This window comes from Taudactylus pleione, unplaced genomic scaffold (genome assembly GCF_031769625.1).
Source record: "Taudactylus pleione unplaced genomic scaffold, aTauple2 ptg000274l, whole genome shotgun sequence".
NCBI lineage: Eukaryota > Metazoa > Chordata > Amphibia > Anura > Myobatrachidae > Taudactylus > Taudactylus pleione.
The window spans coordinates 1,475,233-1,500,829 of record NW_028284676.1 but is presented as its reverse complement, the minus strand read 5'-3'; the positions used below and the strand labels follow the sequence as shown (position 1 = coordinate 1,500,829).

At 43.2% G+C, this 25,597-nt stretch overlaps 1 pseudogene; it reads right to left on the bottom strand.

Moving 5' to 3' along the window:
* Positions 1–4,104: 4,104 nt before the first annotated feature.
* Positions 4,105–11,622, bottom strand: LOC148513664 (uncharacterized; annotated as a pseudogene).
* Positions 11,623–25,597: the final 13,975 nt, after the last annotated feature.

The following is a 25,597-nucleotide window of genomic DNA, read 5'->3' as shown; positions in this document are numbered from 1 at the left end:
ATGAACATGGTCAATGAGAGAGATCCGGCAGTCAAATTCACGTTTGACCATAGCTTTCAGGAAGTACATTACCTCGATCTAGCTGTGAGGCTCAATAGTGACCTGGAAATTGAGACCTCAATATATACAAAGAGGATTGATAGGAACAAATATCTGGACGCTTCTAGCTATCATCCTCTAGCGTCCAAAAAGGGCCTTCCATTCTCACAATATCTGCGGATTATCAGAATATGCAGCAATAAGGGTGATGCCATCACACAGATGAATCTGATGACCAACAAATTCCTGGCTAGAGGATACCACCCTAGAACCTTGAGATCAGCGATGAACAAAGCCCTCTCAATCAGCAGAATGGATGCATTAAAGCCTGCTGCTCACAGCAAGAACAGTAAGCAACGCATCGTTTGGACCCAGGATTACACGGCATTAAGTGGCAAATTGATGAAATCTGCGAAAGAACTTTGGCCCATTGTGACTGGGGATGATTCTCTGCCGGTTCTCAAACACTCCTCCATTATGCCCGCGTTCAGACGAGGGAGTGACATCAAAGATTTGGTTGTGCACAATGACATCTCCTCCTTTAAATCCCCCAAGAGGAGTCATTTTCTTACCCGTAGAGCAGGGAATTATAGATGTATTGGTTGTATTACATGCAGCTACTTAGAGGTAGGAGACACATTTGTGCACCCCAGATCGGGCAAAAAATTCCAGATCCAGTTCCCCCTCACGTGTTCTAGCAAATATGTGGTGTACTACATAAGGTGTCCATGTGGGCTCCTTTATTTGGGTAAGACCACGAGACAATTAAAAGAGCGCATGGCGCTCCACAGGTCCAGTATAAGAGCAGCAATCGATGGTAAGCCTTCCGAGCAACCCGTGGCAAGGCACTTTCGGGATGCCAAGCACGGCTTGAGCACCCTTAGATACAAAATGATAGATTGGGTTCCCCCCAGTGTAAGGGGAGGGGACAGAGGTCGTATTCTGTTGCAAAAAGAGGCAAGGTGGATACACATTCTTAATGCAGTGCATCCATCAGGTCTCAATGAGATGTTGTCCCTTTCGTGCTTTTTGTAGCAGCTCTTTTCTTACAGAGTTATATGGGCTTGGGCTGCACAGCCAGATCATTGTCTGTGGGCACACTCACGATATATGATCCACTTACATTACAATATCCCCGTTTTAGTCTCTACTTATATGTGCACTTTAGATGTTATAGTGCGGCTCGCATTGTTATTGATGTACTTATGCCGTTTACAGCTACGGTTCTCTTTGATTTATCCATGTACTTGTTTTACAGCGATCAGTATGTACTGCTTGCTATATCCATGCTGCCTTGTTATTGTTGTGTGTTTAGTTGCCTTGGTGATGGGCACGCTAGTCAAGCCACGCCCCCCACAGGTAGCCGTGACGCCAGCGGGCTGCCGCGATTGATGACGTCATCGGCGCCTGGACGGGCAGCGAGGCTGAGAGATGCACGTTGGTGAGTGACTATTTATTGTATGTTTGTCTTGTATTTGTCCATAAGGTCTTGATAAAAGAGGTCACGCCTCTGATACGTTGACTACCACTACTGAGTGGCCTGATTGATTATTTCTATACCGGAGTGCCATCCGTTTCTACCTTGCTATACCATACCTGTACCTCACGGATTACAGCTGGAAGGGCACCCGGACTGGTGAATATATTCTTTGAGTGCCGGACAATTTAAGTACTGTCTATATATATATATAGTTATAAAGGCCAAGAAATTACATAGTTTTAAGAAAATCCACTATATCATTATGTATAGGTATATAATATATAATAGGAAAGAACGGCTTAAAGCATATGTATGAACAAAACTGCTTCTATGCTTTTTGAGGGATATTATGTGCTAACCACAGGTAGACTCTTCAGATAAAGCTTCAATATTTCCATTACAGAAATTCAGTTGTTATCGGACAACAATAGATCAGTGGGTAAGAGTCAGCTGGAGGTTTAGCTGGAACAATTCATCAGATGGTCATCACAAAAACTCTCAACTGGAGCATAAGTGATCTGTGAACGTAACCAGCAGAAACACAATTATTTGTGTATACTGTATATAACACACCGGTATATAATGCAATGATATCATTTTTTTAACCTGTTTTATCTGTTGCTTTGTATTTACTTCAAAATACAATACACAATACTAATCACCTTTAGACAGACATGTTAACCCTCATGTACAAAACACCAATGACTCTAGAAGTTCAAATCCACATTGTTCACCCATGTACCAATTTAAATAAAGTTTAAGAAAATTTTCAAAAACGGCTTAAAAAAATATGTGCCTCACTCCAGATAAGGTTCAAAAATATTGCACGTTCGTCTTTGGAATTTGGCCTTATAAGTTCCTAGTTGTACCACAAGAGGAATAAATTTTTGTCTCAAACCTATTCACAGACTATAAATTTAGCAAAATGCAAATTAATGCAAAATAATTCAGAAGTGGATACTGAAAATTGGTGAATTAAAAAATTATTTCTCCCGGCAGCTTTATGACTGTGAGAAATGAATGTTTCGGTAGAAAAATAAAATATATATATTTTTTTAATGGTGTTCCCAGGCTGCAGATAACAAGTGATAGTTGATGGAGCAGAATTCATGGGGACATGTTAGACAGATCCAAAAGCTGTCTCTACAGAAACTTGGTTGTCTACAGTATAGTGTCTAACAAATAAATATGGGGGTTGGAGTAAACCATTGAATAGTCCTGCATATTTCCCAGGATATGCTCCTGCCTGCAGAAATACATTTTGTGATGGCCAGGGAGACTCTTGTCTTCTCCATGTGAAGTATGGACATTCATAATATAAAGTCTCTCTTGCCCTTTGTTCCAAGGGGTTTGATAGAAAGTAACGTGACCTTGGGAGCAGAATATGGAGGTAAAACTTAGTAAACACAGGCTCAGCAACCAAGATAAGATGCTGATAGTTGTCTGGCAAGGGCATACTACATTCTTAGCTCCCTTTAAGTAGGTGGTGAAAATTAATTCGACTCACTGACAGAGTAAGACACCGTAAAATAAGAAATAAGACCAGTTGGAATAACAAGGAATTGGAAAATATAAAGTAAATATTAGTCACAAGGTCAAATACCGTAGAAAAACAGCTGGAACAAGACGAACAAGCCAACAGAAATCTCATTGGTTGGACTACAGTCCATAATTGGCGATCATCAGGGGATCTAATGATCTAAATACACACATTCTAGACAATCAAATGTGCCAACAAAGGTCCAACTAGCAGCTTGCTGAAGACCTACGTGTTTCTGAGGTTTCTCCATGCCCCCAGGCCTTTCTTGACTGAGGAAATCATGGATCAACTATAACTGGGACATTAGTACATATAAGAGACAGTAAGTCGCACAACTTTCTTAAACCGGTCAGGAATAGTTGTCTATTTTTAAGAGTTGTGGCCTTGGGTAAGCCAGCAGGGATTGGTGTTGGACTGGATCAGAGACCATTCTCTTCGATAGTCCCAAGGGTCCCAGAATACAATGCAGCCTTCAAGTTATGTCTGCTCAAAATAACACAGCTGACAATGCTCCTTGCCCAGAGATTGGGCAGAAAACACGCAGCAAAGGGAATATTTTTAAGGGGGAGATTCATTGAATTTCCTAAAGAGGAAAAGTGGAGTGGTGTCTCATAGCAACCAGTCATATTCTACAGTAGCTTTCATTTATCTAGTGCATCTTATAAAATAATACATATAAGCTAATTGGTTTCCATGGGCAATGTCTACACTTTTTCCTTTTTAGAAGGATGATGAATCCTCCCCTAAAACGACTGCACTGAAAGACCTGAGTTCACCACAATCCCATGTGTTGTCTGCTGCCGTGGAACTGGTGGGAAATTCATCCCCTTCATTCTTGTTTATGATGGGCATTGTTGGCCAAAAAGTTTATAGAACTTGGTTCTCCTATGGTGGCAGAGTGAACGCTGTAGGCAAATGACCATTGTTTGGAATAATTATTAGTATACAAAGCAAAGCCAATTATCATTCCCTGAGCCCAGGAGACACTATTCACCCTTCACACTGTCACCTGCAGGAACTTACTGAGAGAGCGGCCATTGGTAAATCAGTGTAGGAGGAGCATCGGAAGCAGGACCAGCAGTAGGAGTCCAGACAGGGGGCCACGACCTGGAGAGAAATTATATACTGTAAAATTATCTCTATACAGTTTGAGATGCTCCACAGTCCTCATCGCTGTGGCTTGTCAAAGAAAGATACTGTAAAGTGGGGATTTCCAGACAGAGAAAGGAAAGGGTGTGCTGGAACTTGTAGCTCCACAATCAACAGGGAGCCATAGCTCCCAGTCCCTAACCTAAATCATTGTGGAACTTTCATTAAAGCTTCGGCAAAGAAAACTATCAGTTCACGAAAAAAGTCAGAACTATTCAACCTTGTAGTGACCACGTCTAAGGTTATTATCACACAGCCCTGTATGGTACCCTGCACTTCATCTGCGATAGGATAAGTGAATACACTGGATGAATCTCCCCAGAAGTCTATGTGTCTTTTTGCATTTGGTCCTTATAGAGTGTCATTTTGAAATTTCCATAAATCATCTCTTTAAGTGGACATTTGTCTTTTGCTCTTAATATGGTGACAAAACAGTCTGCACTGATGAGGCTAATGAAGGATGAAACAGTCTGCCTACTGGTGGATGTTCTGTGTCAGCACACTCTTGTGCCAGGTCCTAAAATTTCAGGGGCTGATTCACTACCGTAAACAAACGCGAATACGCCTACAATCGGCTGATCATTGCGTTCTGCTCATGCACGTGCGCGAACTTGCTATTGCAATCGGGGCTGCGATCACAGAGGCTACGCAGAGTGATTGACAGGAAGTGCCATTTGTGGGTGGTGACGGGGGGTGGTCAGGGAAACGTGGGTGTGCCAGTGCGTTCAGGCGCCGTTTTAGGGGTGTACATAAATTAGCCACTGAGATGGCCTTCGTCTCTTAGCGTGCGTGGTTGTTACCAATTTCTGAGTAAGGTCAGGGCTTGTGCAAGTGTGCGTGAGACTGCGATGGTACTCGATTGTACCGATGGTTTCGTAGTCTTGCTAAACAGTACGTATGTGTGCTGAGTGAAGTGGGCATCCTTGTGCAGTGCTGCGAGAGCATTGTGAATGCAATGTATTAGCAATGGATTAGCATACTATCGCAGTTGAACTGTGCGCCTAATCGCAATTGCGTACGGTAGTGAATCAGGCCCTCAGTGCACAAGGCATTGGCATAAGGGGCTGCTAGTTACATGGTGATACTCTGAACTATATTCTGCCTTTAGAACGCTTATTTGCAAAACAAATAAGATCTTCATAGGGGCGATGAGAGTTAAATTGCCACTTGGTTGTGCCAGTCTCAGCAGAAATGCACGTGTGTGTGTGTGTGCCAGGCAACCAGGTTACATGTGCAGGGAACTGAAAATCCAGGTCCACAAATGTGAAATAAATAGACAAATATATATGAAAAAAATCCAAATATTTTAACAACATTAAATATTCAAATAATTGAACATATTTTTTTTTCTAATCATTTACTTATGTAATCACCATAGCAGAAGTACCACTGTTCCCCATGCAAATGCTATCTCTGGCAGTAACCCTTAGATAAATATCAGCAACCTGCTGTCGTGTTCTCATACATATACCAGCACTCCTACGCAGTATATCTGTACTGACTGGCATTTGAACACTAGTGGTATACTCTTGCAATACCCCACTATGTGAGTTAGGGATGGCCATTGACCATTGATGATTCATAATCATCGATGATTTATGGCCGATGTTGAATGTTTTTCCCATCGATGGGAGAGAACCAGATGGTTTCCCTCCATCGATGGAAGCGTAACCGAATAGGTTTTTTTTTTTACATGTTGCCGGCACACGCAGCATGGTTCCACCCCCCCCAACCCTGAAGCCACGCCCCCAGTTCTGACTGGCTCATGGGCCAGTCAGTCATAGAACAAGGATGACCATCAGTTGGTGAAACCATCGATGGTCATCCATTGCATAGTTGGTTACCATCAATGGGCACTTGTTATTTTGCCATTGATGGTTACCATTCATGGTTACCATACCGATGGCCATCCCTAATGTGAGTTATTACTTCTGACTTAGCATTACATAGGCAGACAAATCCCAGCAGTCTCTGCTGGGACTTATAGTACCACATAGTAAGCCAAGCTGAGAGTCCTGTTAAATTGTTCGCTGTGGCTACCTTTTGGAGAAAAAGTTGCATCCTAATTTTGGTCCTCAGATTTGATGAGAGGAATCCATTATTACACACAACTTCTATGTGTGATATAGAGACACTGCTCCTAATATATATATCAGCACTGCAACATTGCTGCTTGCCATTCAGTTGTAAATACGCTTTAAGGGCCCCAACGTGTGAACAAGGAGTTACCCTTAACCTGGGTTATGAAGGACATGTTATCTATGTTAATTTATTGGGACATTCTATTAATTTGAAAAGAACATTGTTAATTTAGTATAGGAATAGTCAATTAGAAAAGCAGTAATAGTTTGTTATTGTAATTTATGTGATTTATTGAGTGTTTATTGTACCAAACCTATTATTTTATAACAGTGACCCATTTCAGTAATTACTAAAAATAAATCCAGATTACTTTTGCAGGAATTTTGTCTCCCATTGTCTGTGTCTGATTGGGGGACCCATGCCTCTCTGTGGATGTGGTCTGAGTTAGGAATTGCCACCAGTTACACCATCTGTATTCTTCCCAGTGGGGTATTATGTACTTACTATTAAAGTCCATTGTTCTGAACAGCTTATTACTTACACAGATTGGATTCTCCAAAGGACGTGGCCACCGTTGTGGTTGATGCGGGTTTCCTACTGGTTCCTTTATGAGTGGTCACCACAGTGGTATTGGGAGCCACTGGTTGCTGAGTGGTCTCTTTGCCAGAAAAGATTACTGGTCTACTAACAGTTGTTGTCTTAGTACTGGTGGTGTCTTTAGAGCTAGTTGTGTGTCTCTTGCTGTTGGTACTATTCATAGTAGTGGTGGGCAAACAAGTTATTTCAGCAATAAGAGACACCCCAGAGGAACTCCTGGACACTGAGATGGAGTTTATACTTATTATACAAGGTTTACAATCACTGTTGCTGTGTTACTTGACCCATTCATTTTATGTAGGGTTGTACTAATTTTTCTATTTTCAGTATCTATTGTCACCAGCAGTTCCTGATCAGAGACATTGGTGGAACACAAGAGAGTCTTTCCAGATTCGTTCTCTTTGACCACTGTTACAGACAGTTCCGTTGATGTACTGGAGGTATTTGTGCCACCAGATTCAGAAGACACTGTGGTGTCATTGTTACATGGAGCATTTGGTTTAGGCTTCTGAGCTTGTACGGTAAACGAGACTTGGGTCGTTGACACTTCATTCAAGTTCGTTGATATAATCTTTGTGTTATCATTCCCAGGTTGGGGTATCGAAACCGTAATATTCAATGTGACATTACTAAGGGTAAGTGATACCTCACTGATCTCCTGAGTCTTCTCCCTGGCCAGGGGTAATTGCTCCATTAATGGGTTGTCGGATTCGATCTTTGTGGCTAAAAATAAAATGTAACATTAAGCATGATCCATTTACATGTAAGGAACGTGTTTTTTAAAGGGGTCATGTATCAGTTACATGTGTTTTCATCTGCAAATTTTTTTTTCCAGTGTTTACATCTATGAACCATGTACTACGTGGGAAACTGGGAACTCAAACCCCTTCGCATTGGAACGACTGCGAAAATGGGCCAAATGTAATAGCCCAGGTTGGTTTTGCTCTTAAACTAATTGTTGCTTTAAGGGAGAAATATATTTAAACTTCTAAAGAGGACAGGTGCAAATTGCCCTTAGCAACCAATCAGCTTTCAGCTATCATTTTATAGAATGTACTAGATAAATGACACCTACAAGCTGATGTATTGCTATTGATAACTTCTCCACCTGTGTTCTTTAGAAGGTATGACACATCTCGCCCTAAATCTAGTGCCCGGGCAGAACCCGTGGCAGCTAAAGCAATTTGCTGGTTATTACATCTGGTCGAAGGTGTGAAACAACCTCTTGTTGGAACATAAAAAATGTTCTGCGACTCTGAGAACCTAAATGGTTCCCATACAATTGTTCACATCCAAGTGTTCCTAGTCATCTCCCGCACTAGATTATATCAAAGCAAACGGCTACATGTCTTCAGCATTGTCTATGTTCCATGTATATGTAATTAGATGTTGTACCCTGACAATATTAATAACATTTTGGTATTGATTACTTTCTAAAAAATAATATAGTATTAAAACCATGAGTGGTTGGTCCTTGTCGGGGAGGGTCAGGCGACATAATGCAGAGGGCTATAATAGGAATTTATGAAGGCATAACAATGTGCCAATGCTATATATTTACTTGGTGTACATGCATCTGCCTATCCGTGTCTTGCATGCATAGGTCATGACCACACTTTCGATATTGGACTTGTCCCTGAAGAAACAGTCTACTCCGTCTTCTAGTGGATCGTTGGTCGTCCAGATGGATAAATGCATCTAGGACCACAGTCTTCATTTATTTTATAATTTTCTTTGTTTTTTCCCCCCCTAAAATACCACTAGTACCAGCCTCGTTTATTACATGCATTATTTATGGGCTAGTGAAGGAGCATCAGGACTGGCATTATTTATGCCTTTATTGTGTGTTTGAGTCATTGTGTCTCAGGGGTATATGTACACTTATGAATGTTATACCTACAATAAAGGCGCAGTCGCTGGATCTGACACTCCTGTAAAAGGGTTGCGGGACGCCCACATTTTTCTAACCATCCCTCAGTTACCGCCTGTTACCACCCACAAAGAGTCTCTAACTGTCAACCACTCTGCAGAGGCACTGGGGCTGTATGCGCCATGCGACTTAAGGCACACATCCACTAGAAGACATCAAAACGACGGCACGATTACGACATTGTAATCGTGCAGTTGTTTGTCAGTCTGTGATGAGCCTACACTGACCGAGCAGTCGTTCAGTGTAGACACATCAATCACCTCCAAACATGCTGAACCTGACGTTATCATCAGGTTGTACAACAAATTTGTACGATGTTAGATGTCTAAACGACCAGCGGGAGCGCGCATCGCTGGTCGATTTAGACTGGTTTTGTGTCATTGTGGCCCTTATGCAGTGTCCCTGTAGCTGTGCCAATTATGCAATGCCCTCTGCAGTTGTGCCCCTCTTGCAATCCCCCCTATTGCTGTAACCGTTAAGCAATGCCCCATTAGTTGTGGCCATTATGCAATGCTCCCTGTACTGTGCCCATTATGCAATGTCTCCCAGTAGTTGTCTCTTCTGCAATGCCCACTGTAGCTGTGCCCATTAAGCATTGTCCCCCAATAGTTGTGCCCCTTCTGCACTGTCCCTTGTAGCTGTGCCCATTAAGCAATGCCCCCTGTAGCAGTTCCCCTCCTGCTATGCTCCCTGTAGTCGTGCCCCCAGCACTAGCTCCCCCCCATGAAGAAACTTACCTTTGTGTTGGCACCGCTCCACGTCGTCAGGGCTCCCGAGTCCCGCCGCGCCGTCGCTGCTGCTGCTTCTACCGTCGCTGCTGCTTTTTCTTCTGCCGTCTGCTGCATCTAACTGGATCCAGCAGACGCGCGGGCTCCTCACCATCGGTGACGTCATGACGTCACCCGTGCACTGCATTACTGGGAACGCTGGCCTCTGTAGTGATCAGAGGCTTCTTTAGCCTCTGATGGCTTTAGAGACCAGCGTTCCCAGTAACAATGGGGGTCTGCCGAGCCGCATTAGAAGCTCAGAAGAGCCTCATGCGGCTCGAGAGCCACGGCTTGGCCACCGCTGATGTAAGCAGTAATGGAAAGGAAATGATGCAATTGAATTATGAGGAAATATATGATAACAACAAATAAGTTGTGTCTACAAAATATCCTTCATCCTGATACAATATTACCTTTACATCATTTCTTCCTCTGCTGCAGTTTTTTTTACTCCAAAATTATATTGTTTTATCATTTTAACAAAATAGTTTGAGATAATATATATATACGTTAGTATCTATTCCTTATTTATGCACGCCCCTGCAATGGTATGGAAACGCGCTGGCACGCCTGCGTTTGCCCGACCACACCCCCCCTCCGTCACCACCCATAAATGGCCTCTGAGATCGCAGTTCCGAATGCAGCGCCTGGCTTGTGCACACACACTGCGATGCATATTCATGCGCAGTGCGAATTAATCGATCGATTGCATGCGTATAAGCAACTGCGTTCCTTGCTGAATCAGGCCCTTATGTCTTGGAGAGAGATAATGTGGAAGGAGATAAAGTATCAGCCAATCAGCTCCTGTCATTTTTCAAGCACAGGTTGTACAGTCACAGTTAGGAGCTGATTGGTTGGTACTTTATCTCCTTCCACATTAACTGTCTCCAAGGCTTAGTTCATAGACCCTGTAGTACATTATTTACTAAAAAGTACTTTGATGTTTCCAGGCATGTATTTAAGTGGTCCATTCTCTTGACATAATACATTAATTTACAGGTTCTCAAACTCGGTCCTCTGGACTCCAAACAGTGCATGTTTTCCAGGTCTCCTCACAGAATCGCAAGTGAAATAATTGGCTCCACCTATGGATCTTTTAAAAATGTATCAGTGAGTAATAAATACACCTGTGCACCTGCTGGGTGACCTGGAAAAGTGACCTGTGTGGGGTCGTGAGGATCGAGTTTGAGAACCTCTGTACATTCTAAATAATTCATTGTGTACCCACAAAGTTCATAACTCTTTGCCCATCACTTTCTCCCCTATTATTACTAGGGGTAACACAGGGCCGGCTCTAGGGGTGTTCGACCAGTGCGGTCGCACAGGGGTGCCACCCGTAGAGGGCGCACCCCTCCCCAGCACCCCGATTTCAGCGGGTCAGTACTGTCCCGCTGTTCCACCTGTGGGCTGAAGTGGCCTGCGGGTGGTCAGATCGAGAGGTTGGGGACCCCCAACGCTGCAGCTGTGTGGCGGTGCCGGACCCCCAGAGTGTGAATGGATGCTGCGCGGGAGAGGGCTGGAGGAAGCCCAGCCAGTGATGGAAGGCTGGGCTTTACCCCCAGCCTGACGTTATTTGGAGGCGTGCCCCGAACAACGTCACATAGGGGGCATGGCCTATAGTAATTAGTCCACGCCCCCAATTTCGGTCGCGCAGGGTTTACTGCGCGAGATGTATGGGCGCCTACTTAAGGGCCGGCACAGGATGCTCCAACCCCTGGAGCCAGCCCTGAGGTAACATTCATACAAAGTAAAGACATAAAAAAAGAAAAGTCATAAATAAAAATAAATGTGAAATAATTTCCATGCTGCCCCATAAGCAGCTGGCTACAGGCAGGTGCCTAGTTTACCTGTATGGTAAACGTACATCTGAGGGTATATATGTAATGGACAATAATTATTTCATTACATACTTCAATGTATATCTGCTACTTCATGTGATATAACATTGGATCAATGTAACTATATACTGTATACTGTATACCATTTCTTTCTTACCTAGTGCACATAATGCCAGCAGAAGAAAGGATTTCTCATCCATCTTACAGTACAGCGACACAACAGCCGGACCTACTAATAACGAGTAGTCTGATCATTTTATATCCAATCTCCTTACATAGGAAGTCTTATCTCTGATGCCAGGCTCCTATAAGTTACTGATAAGTCTGGTTGACAAGTACTAAGATAACACTGTAACTGGTAACTGGTACTTTGCAGACTTTCATGCTTTGTTAAGCTGATAGGAGAAATGCAGATTTTAAATTGTAATGGACTTTTCTTTATTTACAGTTTGGGAGCAATCTCCCCCGATTAACTGGCGTTCTTCCTTCTATCTATTCACAGATCCCTTCTCAGGTCCTTGGACAAGTCCTGGCCATGGCTCCATACACAAAGCTGCTGTATCCATTCTTCTCTGTCCCACCTGCACGGTTCATTTATAATCACATCACTGTGTGGGACATAGGGGGAAATGTATCAATAAACCATAAACTAATTCAGGAGTAAAATATGTATTTATAGTCAATAATTGAATAGATGTAATGAACTCCTATAACAAAAAAAAGCAGCGCCTAAAAGTGACTATGCAATCACCACTTAAAACTATTAATTATAATAAAATTAATAATATAAAAAAGAGTGTTTATATATATATATATATATATATATATATATATATAGAATGAGCAAGGGTCCGGCACTCTCCAAAAGATCAGTGTAATGCCCCGGTGCCACAACCAACCATGAGGTAGAATATGCAGGAAAAAACTGAGTACTCTCCAGTTTTTTCCTGCATATATATAATATATAAAATTGACACAATTTAATGACAATGTACATATATCAATTACAACATTAGTGTATTCTGTAGAAAATTATGACACCACAGCAAAGATGCATAAAAAAGAAAGTATTTTAAAACGCATGCAGCATGCCTCTTTCAAATAAAGCTGGGCATACACTATACAATTTCTGTCAGATATCTGTCCAATCTGGCTGGTGGGAATGAAAACCTGGTAATGTATGGGAGCACATGATAGTCGATCATATGGTTTTAAACACTGAAAAAATGACAAAAAAAAAATGTTCAAATTTTTTACATTTGTGTGTCTTAACCAATTTGTCTGAACGACCATTTTTGGCCATTTTCCAGTGTTTGTGAGCAAATGGACAATTGTCATTTGCACCCATACATTACCAGGTTTTCATTCCAACCAGCCAGATTGGACAGATATGTGACAGAAAACTGTATAGTGGATGCCCAGCTTTAGATTCCACACTGCTGGCATATATTAGGCAGTTCTTATGGAGAGGTGTTGTAAACCATATAATGAGGATTAATATATAACAGAAATTCCAATTGTCCCCATAGACTGGGAAATATATAGGCGTTTTTGTGTCCGAATACCAGCGCTTACCTTTACCTCCCCCTGGGTCCAAGTCCCGTAAACAGAAGTATTTCTTACCCTGCGTAGGGATATGTCTTTGAGTCCTGTTGTATGTATCATCCTGCAGGGGAGGGTGCTGCTCCAGTGTAGCAGCTCTTGCGTAAAGCAAACAGGGATGGTGACTGGGCTTGTAACGACTCCTATGCGAGGTCAGGTAACCAAGAGATCCTCAATGCCAGATACGCACCAGTGTGGGATTAACCCTAACGCGTTTCTCCCCTGTCCTCCTTAGTGGTTTCTTCAGAGAGATAATGTGTAGAGGGCTTAGTGCCAAAGATTCCATATTTATATTTATATAGCACCATTGAAATGGGATGAATAGCAACTTAATTAGCAATGGAAAACCTCTGTGGCAATTGATTTAATTCACACGTGTAAAACCAGCATTCTTATTAGAAGTTCATCAGATGTATTCTTTCTTTTTTTCTTATAATTCTTTACTTTGAACGGCCAGTTAAAAAACAGAAAGGTAAACATGAAAGCTGTGTTACATACAGCAGGAAAGCAAATATAGCAAATATCAAATGTCACAGCGTGACCCAGCTCAAAATGGAAACAGGAATTAAAGATAGCGTGGGTAAATGTTAGCATTGGACACAGATAGGTGACCAAATTATTAACTCGAATAAAAACTTAGGAAACAACAATCATAACGCAGACTGTTATAAGGGGAGTAAATGCAGGGGGAGAGAGGGGGAGGGGAGAAGGAGGGGGGGGCGGTGACCACAGCGATATAATGAGACGTTACAGACCAATCTGTAGGGAAATTGGTAGCGTTAGAGGGAGTAGTTTGAGATGAGGGAAACGGCATATACCACCCAAGGGTCTCCGCAGGTGTTCAGCTCTCAGGAGTAGGGAGAGATGAAGGTCTATGTTCGGTAGAGAGCCAGGGAGCCTATACTTGAGTAAAAATATGGCCCCTATCATGAAGATAATATATTATCTTCAGCCACCTGCCAAATCTGGTGTTTAAGCACAGAACAAGATGGGGGAGGAACAGTTTTCCAGTTGAGGCCTACCAGGGATTTAGCCGCTGACAGGATATGCATAAGTAGTTTCTTTGAAAATGTATCAAGGTCTGGGGGTGGGTAGCATAACAAAAATACCCTGGGGTCTTTTGCTACCAGGGATTCCAAAAGGGAGTTCAAGAGACCATGAACCGAATCCCAGAAGGGGATAATGGCCCTGATGCAGAGCCGGACGCTCTGACAGAGCGATCGCTCTGAATCAGGGCCATCCTTCCTAACTTTAGAGCGGCCTCCTGGCCGCTCGAATAGCTGTGGGTGACCCCCCACAGCTATAGCGAGCGGCCAAAAAGATGGTCGCGATGGTCAAGACCATCACGACCATCGGGATTGCGACGAGACCCTTGTGGTAGGGTCTCGTTGCCGCAAGCCCTGGAGTGCTTTCGGCTCTATCAGAGCCGAGACCACTCCCACTGACATCACTTGTGATGTCTTTGGGGCCAGCCCCAGACGGTAGGCGTTCCCATGTGAACGCCTCTGTCTGGGCAGCAACGCCCCCGGCACGCCCCACCAAAGGGGGCGTGCTGTCACTCACCATCGACAGCACGCCCCCTTTGTAGCGAGACCCATAGCGACGGCTTGGCCGTCGCTATCCGGGTCTCACGCATGCGCACGACGGAGCCGGCTCCCTCGTGCGCATGCGCACTGGGCCAACATCGACCCGCTTGCGAGCGCTTAGCACTTGCGAGCGGGTCTGAATTAGGCCCAATATTCGGGCATGTCCAGCAGATGTAACCTAGTGCCCGCAGCCCCGCCAACAATCAGGTGATGAGGAAGGGAACATTTTGAGGCGTTTTAACGGGGGTATAGTACAATCGATAATACATTTTATATGAGGTTTCTTTAATTTTAGTAGAAATGGAGCATTTAGTAATCCCCTGTCTCATTATTTCCCATGTCTCCTCGTCCGGAGGGGATCCAAGATCTTTTTCCCAGTCAGCCTCATGAAATCTCGGGGAGGGGAGGGCTACACCAAGGGAAATAGAATACAGTTGGGAGATCAGGCCTGTAGTTAGGGTGCAATATATGAAGGGCATAAGGGGGGTCATTCAGACCCGGTCGTTAGCGCCGATGCGCTCGGACCGGGTCGATGGCCCCCCACAGAGCATGCGCACGACGGCACCAGCGCCGTCGTGCGCATGCGTGAGACCCACTACGACCGACAGCGCCAGTCGTAGCGGGTCTCGATCCAAAGGGGGCGAGCTGTCGATGTTGATTGACAGCTCGCCCCGTTTGGAAGGCAGGCCGGGGGGGTGGCAGCCAAAACAGCGGGCGTTCCCATGGGAAAGCTCTCCGGGGCTTACGACAAGGGAGACCCTACCCTAGGGTCTCGTCGTAAGCCCCAGTGCCAGATGTCCACATGGGCCTGGAGCTGAAATTTATGATGGGCCTATTGTGTGCCGCTGCAGGGGGTGTGACAAGTGCCGTAGAAGTGTGACTGGTAATGTGGGGTCATGCCCAGTGCAGTGTGGTTGGGGTTTACATAGGGGTGTAGCCTATGCAGCGTTCTCTTAGGACGCTCAATGCAGTGCTGCATTTCCAGGTGCCGGTGGCCTCGGTACTTTTGCGCAGCAGCATGACGTCATGCACTTAAGAGGCACAGGGCCATCCCAGGGCGCTCCGGAGCCGGTCTTGGTATGCCGATGTGTATGTGTAGGCCGGCACTCCTGTGCAAAGTATAGTGCTATGGCATCTGGTGCCCTCCTAATTACCTCTGCCTGTGAAGGGAGGGAACCATGTAGCAGTGGAATGGGCGGCACTCTGGACGAATTGTATAAAATACACTAAAAATCCATTTAAGTTATCAACAATTCAGAACTTGTATTCATCCTCTCAGTAATCCTGATGTAAAAATGAATACAAGTTCTGAAGCATTGATAACTTAAACAGATTTTACTGTGTTTTATACAAGCCATTCAGAGTGCCGTCCATTTGACTGATAATATATATATATATATATATTACACATACCCATACCCACACACATACACGTAAATTGGGAGGGTACAGGAGCTTGAGGCACACTTAAGGGGGCCGAAGCAGGTGTGGTGTGATATGTCGACAGTCATAATGTCAACATTCATCATGTTAACATGAAAATGTCGACATCAGGGTTAGCCTACGCAGGGGGGTTAGGCACTAGGGGAAGGTTAGGGTTAGGCTACTGGTGGAGGAGGTTAGGATTAGGCTACATGGGGGGGTTAGGCACTAGGGGAAGGTTACAGTTAAGGCGCATATCCACTACACGATAAATTGAATGCTTTGAACGATATTATTATAGTTCATTGTCCGCAATATTGCGCAGTAGATATTCCATCAACGACCAATGATGCGCGCTCCTGCTGGTCGTTGACGACATCTATCATTGCCCGTACTTACAGGGCTAACTGACGATATCGTCAGGTTCTGCAAGTACGGGGATGAGAGAGGGTGACGTCGCTGAACAATATATCGCTCAGTGTGGGTGCTCAGTGTCGTTAATGACATTGAGACATCACTGTTGGTGAAACACTAGACAATATTGCTCATGGAGCATATCGTCTAGAGGATACCCGCCTTTAGACTGTGGGGGGAGGAGGTTAGGGTAAGGCACTATAAGGTAGGGGTAGGCATTAGGGTAAGGGGGGAATACTCACAGGAAGGCTAGAGCAGCAGAGGTCATGACCGCTGAGACCTGGAGCTGCACTGGAGTCACTGCAGCCGTCAGGAGCAGGTTAGACAGCACTGGGCCAACAGGGATGATATGTCGACATTCCATCACTGACATGAATATCTTCAACATTATGTCCATGTTGACATATCACACCACACACGCTTCAGTCCACTTAACTGTACCTCAAGCTCCTGTACCCTCCCTATTTACCACTGTGTGTGTGTATGATATATATATATATATATATATATACATACACACACACACACATATATATATATATACAGGGGGGGGAGTAGGTACAGATTACCCGGGCCCGGGCTTCCTGAAGGGCCCGGGGGGGGCCGGGTCTGGCGCCGCTCCCCCCCTCACAGCAGCCCAGCACACAGCTGAGCAGCAGCCACAGCAGTCTCCTATGCCTGTGCAGGGGAGCATTGCGCCGGGCTGAGGGGGCTCAGAGCACCCCCCATCCCCAACGTGCAGCGCAGCGCCGCCGCGTCCCAGAAGCAACATCACAGAGAGTTCCATCTAACCAGCCGGACACATGGTCAGGCATAATAGGTCCGCCCAGAGGGAGGAAGACGCTGCAAAGGGGCCAATGCCAGTGTGTCTCCTGGGGGCCAGACACGATGCAATGTGATCACGGCCGTCAAACAAGGACCAATAGCTAGAAGCACGTGACTCACATACGTCACGTTTGTTTCAGTCAATGGAACATCAATGTTATAGGCGTTGCCATAGTAATCAACATAGGTAAACATAGACAAGATCTAACAGTGTGAGTGTCTGACAGGCACCAAAAACTTGGCAAACAGACTAACATATAAGACAAAGGGCCTGATTCAGACCCACTCGCGAGCGGCTGTCCGCTCGCAAGTGGGTCGATGTTATGGACTGAGCATGCGCACGACGGAGGGAGCTCCGTCGTGCGCATGCGCCAGACGCGACGAGCGAAGGAAAGTCCTTTGCTCGTTGTGTCCGATCAAAGGGGGCGTGCTGTCAATGTTGATTGACAGCACGCCCCCTTTGGTGGGCGTGCCGGGGGCGTGTCTCCCTGACGGGGGCGTTCCCACGGGAACGCCTCCCGTCAGAAGCCGGCCCACTGACATCACTAGTGATGTCAGTGGGAGTGATTTTGGCTCTGATAGAGCCAAAATCACTCCGGAGCTTGCGGTTGAAAACCTCAACCGCAGGCTCCGGCTCGCAAATTCGATGGTCGCGATGGTCTCGACCATCGCGACCATCACAATGCACGCTCGTATAGCCTGTGGGTGGTGACCCACAGCTATACGAGCGTCCAGGAGGACGCTCCATGAAAATGGAGCCCGGCCCTCATTCAGAGCGTGCGCTCTGCTCAGAGCGTACGGCTCTGAATGAGGGCCAAAGATATTAAGCGCCAAAATACACAGATGGCCCAAACACCATATTAAATAAATGTGAACATATAATGTGGTGCACTTAAATAAAATCCCAAAAGAGAAAATAACGACATTAATAAAACTAATAATTATTAATGGAAACAATTATTGTTTTTTTTATATAAAATATATATATATATATATATATATACATACCTATGTATATATATATATATAAATAATAAAACTGATGTAAAGCGCACTGTGCTAAGTAAACACAACCAAAGTGTAAATGATAAACTGAGCAATATCAATATATAAACGTAATGTGCAATTATCGCAATATAAAGTGTATAACGTGCATATAGAATAAAGTGAAAATCAAGTTCTTATAATCATAAAAAATATATATAAATTTAATTACAAAAAACTCTGAATATACAAGGCAACAACATACAATAGAAATAAAAATGCCACTGGCAGATGTTAAAAAACAGTTAGCATAAGAGAATAAAAAGGGGGGGGAGAGAGGAAATAAATAGGGAATGGCTTATCTGGATATTAAAGGTAAGTTCATGGAAGGCGGAATCAGGAGTCTCCAACGCGTTTCGTCCGATTGTTGGACTTCTTCAAGGGATGTGTAACTCCTGTGGAGTATCTGGTATAAATACCCACATGCTGGGACTAGCTGAGTAGAGATTTCCGATTGGAAGTGACCTCACTTCCGGTTTATGTTAATTAGATATTCGTTATATTATATAAGACCAATAACTAACCATATAGTTGTAATATTGCTGGATAGCAGAATCGCTCTTACAAAGAGTAGATTCTGTTTATGTCCGTAATGTTTTATAATATTTCCCGGGCATCACGTGGTATTAGCCCGTCTCTTCATTTCCTGTGAGCTTACTTCCGCCCACACGAGCGCTGTTTTCGGGATCTGATGAGGTATTTCCGCCCTTACGTCTTGGTCAGCTGGCCTGGAGGTCAGGTGTCTCGATATCCCCTTCCGGTATGTTGGTGGCCATCTTGGTACTCATTTTACAAGCGGCGGACATCTTGGTGCTCATGTGAGGCTACGGACTCCATCTTGATATTAAATGAAAATAGCACTACAACGGAGGCCATCTTAGTACTCAAATTGAGCAACGGTGTCCATCTTGCTTTTCAAAAGTGATCAACATTGGCCATCTTGGTACTCCTATTTCTTATCATTAACGATGGTCCAAATGATTCAAAGTTTAGCAGTCAGGTGTCTTTAAGTGTCCATCTTGGTACTCTCATGGTACTGTATAGAACTTCCTTATGGTTGTTATAAGAGCGATTCTGCTATCCAGCAATATTACAACTATATGGTTAGTTATTGGTCTTATATAATATAACGAATATCTAATTAACACCAGATACCAGATACTCCACAGGAGTTACACATCCCTTGAAGAAGTCCAACAATCGGACGAAACGCGTTGGAGACTCCTGATTCCGCCTTCCATGAACTTACCTTTAATATCCAGATAAGCCATTCCCTATTTATTTCTTCTCTCCCCCCCTTTTTATTCTCTTATGCTAACTGTTTTTTAACATCTGCCAGTGGCATTTTTATTTCTATTGTATGTTGTTGCCTTGTATATTCAGAGTTTTTTTGTAATTAAATTTATATATATTTTTTATGATTATAAGAACTTGATTTTCACTTTATTCTATATGCACGTTATACACTTTATATTGCGATAATTGCACATTACATTTATATATTGATATTGCTCAGTTTATCATTTACACTTTGGTTGTGTTTACTTAGCACAGTGCGCTTTACATCAGTTTTATTATTTATATACTTTTCTTTTAACAAATCACCATTGTTAATATTTTTACTGATAAGCTGACACCCACACCTATGGGGAGTGCTTTGTTGGAAAAAAACTTATCACCTGAATAACGGGTTCTAACTCTAACTAAAGGAATCTCATTTCTCTTTGGCGCTATAATTTCTCATACATATATATATATATATATATATATATATATACATATACACACACGTATATATTCACACTGACCTGTATATAAATGGACAAGCTAGGCTGATATATAAGTAACCTTGTAGGTGGTGCAAGGATTACTTTGTCAGGGCTCCCCTGCATTTGTACTATACTTCACTCAGTGAATTCTGCACTTTCTCCCTGTACTTTGTATTCTTTATATATATATATATATATATATATATATATATACACACATGTATATGTACATATACAGTACACACATGTATGTATTCACACTGACCTGTATAAATGGACAAGCTGGGCTGAGCTTCCTTCCCTCTTCAGCTAGGCGATTGGTTGAGCTGCAGGAAGGAACAGGGGGCGGGGCTTCGCCGAGCCAAAGGTGGGCGGGGCTTCATCTGCCGGGTGTGGGCGGGGCTTTGGCTGCTCGGGGGTGGGCGGGGCTTCAGCCTGGCCGGTCGGATCGTCCAAGAGGAGGGGGTCAGAGTGGGCTTAGCTAAACTGTTCTAGCGGCTGTTAGGTGAGTGGTCTGAGCTGTTAGTTGGTAGTGTCAGGAAAGAAAAACATTTATTTTTCTTCCTGCACTGCAATGCAATCTGTGTGGGCCTATTTTCAATGGGGGGCCTGGAGCTGTAGCTCCACCCGCCCCATTGTTAATCCGGCCCTGTCGGTAATAATCACAGTATCCAGATCATCCCTTGTCATTATTGCAATTACTTTGGGGATTTTATTTCCTAAGCTCCTAGCATTTACATACATTGCTCTTAGGGTTTTATTTGTTTGCTTATATCTCCTGTTCCTGTGTATGCTCATCTCTCTGCATATGTTTATTTGGCTTTGTTCTGAATTATCTTCTGTTGCTGTGAATATGCTTTTTGGTACTTACTGGGTCTATGTCCATTGTACATTTCTTTTTGCATACAGTCCGTCTGTTTATAGTCCCTTCTGCATTATACCATGTAGTTTCATCTTCATTTTCAAAAGTAGCCGTTCTATTAATGCATCCAGAATGGTTGGACAAACTCCTATCCCCTGTAAGAAATGTAAATAAGGGATATAAAAAATAGATGTAAATGGTAAATAGATTCTCACATGCAAACACTGAAGCTTATTTCCAATCTGGGCACCTGTGATATTACACGTTGGAGAAATATATCCAATTGGTTATGCTAAGAAAACCTTTTCTTTTTGTTATTGCAATTATTGCTTGGTGACACCTAATATTAACATCTACATATATATTTTCATATATTTATGTTGAGCAAGGATAGTTTTATTCTATCTATGCTCTGCAAACTGATGTAAATTGATTTAATGCAATTTGTTTTCTATTTTGATACCTGTGCTATGAGTAAATAGAAGAAATCTTTATTTGACATTAATGTGTCACAATTTCATGTTCTGATATATTATTTCTCCTGGATTAGTGACTATTGGGTATGTATGATTGGTCACCCATATGTCTGATATACAGGGAAGGTGGTGATTTGATTTTAGCTATTGTTTTTCTTTATCATTATCTTACACACTTATAATATTTCGCTCCTCACTTTATTTTTTCAAATTTTGTTTGTTTTTTTCTATTCATGTTTATTCCATACCACACACAGGTATAGTGTGTGGATTATATTGTGGATACTCTACCCACCATTATGATATTTATTATATATTTATATATTATATATTTATTATATAGCTGTATTCTGGATTCATCAAATCTGTATTATTTAATTTTATTATATTTACATTAACTTATATTTTACTTTATTATTTGAGAAGTGTGCCCCCATAAGAGGGTACTCTTTCTTTCTTTTTATAATTAATATCTCCTACTCTAGGGGTGCACCTTCCATGCTCACCCATTACTTATACTTGGGATCTGAATCATCTATATTTCCCATTTAATGGGAAGACGATATTAAAGTTACATTTATGTATACTAATTTTGTATAGTATTCTCCAGTGCAGCCTCCCCTCCCATTTCCTTTCCCTTCCCCCATACATTTGATCTGTATTTGAAAAATGACAGTTAGGAGCTGATTGGGTAATACTTTTTCTCTCACAATTCTATCTCTCTCCAAGCTTTGATAAAAAAAAAAGCAAACTAAAAACCCAAATGTTAAAATACCTGAGTATAGAACTAGGCTCATCACTTCAGTGCAGGGCCGGATTATAGGGAGGGCGAAGGGGGCGGTCATCCCGGGGCCCCCACACATAAGGGGCCCCCACACACTGCCCAGTCGCCACTGCTACTAACACCATTTAGTCTCCGGCGCCTGCGCCGCTATTGTCCGTCGGCGGCTCAGCTGTTCCCAATCCCTAACAGCAGCTGCTGAGGAGCTTCCTACAGTCAGAGTCTCGCGAGCTTTGACGTCATCATCTCGCGAGACTCTGCCTGTAGGAAGCTCCTCGGTGGCCGCAGTCAGTGACAGACAGAGAGAGCCGTGGCTCCAACATAAAGAAGAGTTGAGTCGACTTGACTCAGGTCCCCATTGTTCCCTCTTGGTGCACCTCAGCGGTGCAGAGCGCTGACATGCAGGTACTGTAGCCCTTAGTGTGTGTGTGTATATATATATATATATATATATATATATATTGAGTCTCCCATATCCAAAATGCTTGGGACCAGGGGTATTTTGGATATCGGATTACTCCGTATTTTGGAATATTTGCATACTATAATGAAACATCTTGGGTATAGGACCCAAAACTAAACACAGAATGCATTTATGTTCTATATACACCTTATACACACAGCCTGCAGGTCATTTTATACAATATTTTTAATAAATTTGAGCATCAAAAAAAGTTTGTGTACATACATGAAATTCATTTATGTTTCATATACACCTTATACACACAGCCTGAAGGTTATTGTATACTGTATTTTAATGATTTTGTGCTTTAAAACAAGTTTGTTTACATTGAACCATCAGAAAGCAAAGGTTTCACATTCTCAGTCATATTAAAAATATTCCGTAATTCGGAATATTCCGTATTTTGGAATATTTGGATATGGGAGACTCAACCTGTATATATATATACATACATACACACATACAGTATATATGGCTATATATACATTATATATAGCTATATATACAGTGTGTATATACTCACACACATAGGGCTTCATTCAGAGGCGGCCGTATGGTCTACGACCGCACGGCCGCCTCAATGTTTGTCTAGTGCGCATGCGCACGAGGGAGCCGGCACCTTCGTGCGCATGCGTGAGACTCGCTACAACCGACAGCGCCGGTTGTAGCGGGTCTCTTTCCAAAGGGGGCGAGCTGTCGATGTTGATTGACAGCTCGCCCCGTTTGGAAGGTGGGCCGGGGGGGTGGCAGGCCAAACGGAGGCGTTCCCATGGGAACGCCTGCCGTTTGGGGGAGGCCCCACTGACATCACTAGTGATGTCAGTGGAGAGCTTCCGGCTCTGACAGAGCCAGAAGCTCTCCGGGGCTTACGACAAGTGAGACCCTACCCTAGGGTATCGTCGTAAGCCCCGATGGTTGCGATGGTCTACGACCATCGCGATCATCACCCTAGCGGTCATTAGAGCTGTGGGTGTAAACCCACAGCCTAACAACCGAAACAGAGGCGGCCGGTCAGGATGCAAGCGGCCGCCCAGTTTCTGAGCGACCGCTTGCATCCTCCAACCGCCTCTGAATGAGGGCCATAATGTGTATATATAATTATATATATATATATACACACAAACACATATGTGTGTGTGTACATTCACAGCATATATAGCTATATATAATGTATGTGTGTATGTATATATATATATATATATATATATATATATGTTTATTTCATTTGCTTTAACATTTAAAGTTACTGGAATATCAAGGTCTTTTATGTGTGTGTATATATATATATATATATATAAAATGTATATAGTGTGCATATATATATATATACACACACACACACACACAGTATATGTATATATACACACTAACACCTATATATGAGTGTGTGTGTATAGTTATATATACAGATATACTGTGTGTGTATATATATATATATATATATATATATATGTTACATAGAGGCCCCCACAAGTTTGTTGCCCAGGGGCCCCCACAGACCTTAATCCGGCCCTGCTTCAGTGTCAGTATCAGGTATCAGAAGAAGTCAGACTCTGTACAGTGATGTACATAGAGCAGTGACAGATGATAATATATTTATATAATGCATAGAAGTGATAGTAAAAGCTTGTATGGGTTGGGTCTTCTAATTTATCAGTGTAAGAAGGTGTGTGTATGCCATAAAGAGAGATTATGAAATGGACATATGGATTTGTAGGAGAACAGCAGAAAAAAATGACTCGCATGCATACTTCAGTCTTATCTTCCTATTTAAAAAAAAAACATTTAATGTAGGGGTGTGCACCGGCCACTTTTCGTGTTTTGTGTTTTGGTTTTGGATCTGGATCTTTCTTCGTGTTTTGGATCTGGATTGGTTTTGCCAAAACCACCCTTCCGTGTTTTGGGTTCTGGGTTTTGTGTTTTGGATCTGTATTTTTTTTTAAAAAAGCATAAAAACAGCTAAAATCACAGAATTTGTTGGTTTCTCTGCTCCTATGCTATTATTAACCTCAATAACCTTAATTTCCACTCATTTCCAGTCTATTCTGAACACCTCACACCTCACAATAGTGTTTTCATGTCCAAAAGGTTGCACCGAGGTAGCTGGATGACTATGCTAAGCGACACGAGTGGGCGGCACAAACACGTGACCCATCTAGGAGTGACACTGCAGTGGCAGACAGGATGGCAGTTAGAAAAACTAGGCCCCAAACTGTACATAATGCAAAGAAAAAAAAGAAGTGCAAGATGGAATTGTCCTTGGGCCCTCCCACCCACCCTTATGTTGTATAAACAGGACATGCACACTTTAACAAATCAATCATTTCAGCGCCAGGGTCTGCCACACAACTGTGGCTGAAATGATTGGTTCGTTTGGGCCCCCACAAAACAAGCTGGCAATTAATGTGTCCCTGCACAAACTGGCTCTACGGAGGCAAGATGTCATCCTCATCCTCCTCATCCACCGATTCCTCACCCTCTTCAGTGTGTACATCCTCATCCTCACAAAGTATTAACTCGTCCCCACTTGAATCCACCACCACAGGTCCCTCTGTACCTTCTGGAGGCTGGTCTCCCTGGAAGAGCTGATAATTCATTTTGATGAACATCATCTTCTCCACATTCTGTGGAAGCAACCTCCTACGCCTTTCGCTGACAAGGTTCCCGGCTGCACTAAACACTCTTTCGGAGTACACACTGGAGGGGGGGCAACTCAGGTAAAATAGAGCCAGCTTGTACAGGGGCCTCCAAATTGCCTCTTTTTCCTGCCAGTACAGGTATGGACTGTCTGACATGCCTACTTGGATGCTGTCACCGATGTAATCCTCCACCATTCTGTCAATGGTGACAGTATCATATGCAGTGACAGTAGACATGTCAGAAATTGTTGCCAGGTCCTTCAGTCCGGACCAGATGTCCAAACTTGGTCCT